Genomic DNA, 2559 nt, shown 5'->3' with positions numbered 1-2559 from the left:
GTTTCTTCACTCCTTCGTTTTTCATCTTATCTCTTCATTCTTTCCACCACTGTCTCGAGACCTTGAGTCCTCATACCATTGTCTCTTCACACTCTTGTGTCTTCATATAGTCCTGTATTTTCAGGCATCTGTCTCTATATATGCCTCTCTTCACCCCCTTGTCTCCTCTAATCCTTGTCTATTAATACCCTTGTCTCTTCATTTCCTGGTATCTTAATACGATTGTCTCTTCGTACACTGTCCCTGTCTCTTCATAAACTTGTCTTTTCATCTCACATTCTCGACTCTCTTCATAGTCTTGCTCCTTCACATCCTCGTTTGTAATGTGTTCATCACACAATTGTCTCTTCAAAGACACTAATCTACAAGACATTGTCTCTTCAAGCCCTTGTATCTTCATACCATGCTTGTCTTCATAACTATTTCTTCACACGCTTGTCCCTCGATACATTTGTCTTGTAATATCCTTGTCTCTTCGTACCTTGCTTCTACATACCTGGTTTCTTTCCCCTTGTCTTTTCACTCTTTTTTCACACAATTGTCTCTTCAAAGACACTAATCTACAAGACATTGTCTCTTCAAGCCCTTGTATCTTCATACCATGCTTGTCTTCATAACTATTTCTTCACACGCTTGTCCCTCGATACATTTGTCTTGTAATATCCTTGTCTCTTCGTACCTTGCTTCTACATACCTGGTTTCTTTCCCCTTGTCTTTTCACTCTTTTTCACACCATTGTCTCTACACGACTTGTCTCGTCATACCCCTTTCTCATCATACTCTTGTCCCTTATTACCCTCGTCTCTTAAAAATCATTACTTCTTTCCTTTTTGTTTTCATATTTTTTTTCAGAAAAGTAGCGAGTAAACCACTATTTTTACATGTCACATCCAGTTTTCTGAATTTCCTTTGAAAAAGCCACTTTTCAGTAACTGCAAAACGCAGTATCTACACTTAACCTATGGTTGCCCTCGTGAGAAACGCAGTATAACGCGCCTTGGGCACTCTGCAGAGTGGAATTGGCGCATTACAAATCCCATATATAATTATTATTATCTACATTTTTCACAAGTTCAGATATATTAAGCATTTTATTTTATTTTTCAAAGCAGTTCAAAACTATTTAACTCTGAGTGGCTTTGGAAAAAATTGAAAATACTTAATATCTCAACTTATGCAAAATGTAGTTACACGTCCTGCGTTTTTCCATGGGGAGGCGGAATTACCGTTTAACATTATCCTCTCTCTTTTTTAATATTGTCGTGATTATCTAGTTCATTCAGGCCTTTCTTTATTCATTAGAAAAAAACCCTTTCCAAATATTCTATCCAACCTTGCGTTAAGCTGATTCTAACATTTTAAGTGTTGGGTCGAACCGTTTAACTGTTTAAAGTAATAAATGCAACATTTATAAAAGGTCGTCACTCCTCCGACCTTTAAAATGTTGATTAAATATTTGAACGTTTGAGGGAATATAGATGTAAATTACATTACGGTTAACACGCCTCTCTAACATTTCTTGTTTACACGGGACTCATAAAAAATATCCACTGAAAAAAAAAGATATAGGGTAATTAAATACGAACAGAGCATTTTCTTCCAAATGTACAAATTTATTTTCACCCTAAAGTCCGAGACAGATTCTACTAAACTATACAATCTTTCCCTATTTATTCAAATGAAATACAAGCTAATAGTCTTAAATGCATGCATTCTAAATACATTCAACTTACATTTTTCAAAGTATCACACATGAATAGAAAGCCAGCCACCCCAAAACCACCAATAGTTCGCCAGGGAAGGTTCACTTCCATACCCAATATACTAAATTGGTCGTTATAAAACAAACAAAAAATGGTTATCTGAAGGAGTATTTTTCTTGTTATACTGTTAAAAAATCAGGTTGTAAAATTGATTAGATAACAAGAGACAAGAGTTTCGAGGCACAAGTTTTGCAGACTGCTTGGAAGTTTCATTGAAGTTGCAAGGTGTGCACATCTCATGCTGGAGTGAACACAAACTCCTAATACTTCCTGAAGCTCTCGCGTTGTTCTCTCTAAATTCAGTCAAGTTTTTGAGTTGTTGATCAATTTTGACAAATTATATATCAATTTCAAGGTAAGTGTGTGCTTTTTCAAACTAAATGAAAATCTCAAAACTTATTTTGGGCGACTTTATTGTGGTTTGAGGTGGCTGGTCACAAAGGAACCTCACTTTACATATCTCATGCTACACAGATAGCAGCAGTCACATTAAACCATAGTTTTGAAGAAAAAAATTATTGTATCTCTTCTCTTTAGATTCCAGTTCAGACATACATCTGAAAAAGGTTTATTTCATTATATAAAATATCTTATCAGTTGTATGCTGCGATAACATACAGATCTAATATGGAATACATAATAAAGATTTTAAAAAATAAACTCAATAAAAAAGTTCTTATCAAATTCGTAAATTCGATTGATTTTTATTTAGACATATAGATTCGTAACACACGTAATACGGTCTAGCATTAAAACTTGTGTGTGTGTATGTTTTTATTGCAATTCTCTTATTCAA

Source organism: Lytechinus variegatus, chromosome 9 (genome assembly GCF_018143015.1).
Source record: "Lytechinus variegatus isolate NC3 chromosome 9, Lvar_3.0, whole genome shotgun sequence".
Lineage (NCBI taxonomy): Eukaryota > Metazoa > Echinodermata > Echinoidea > Temnopleuroida > Toxopneustidae > Lytechinus > Lytechinus variegatus.
Note: the sequence above shows the minus strand (reverse complement) of the source record.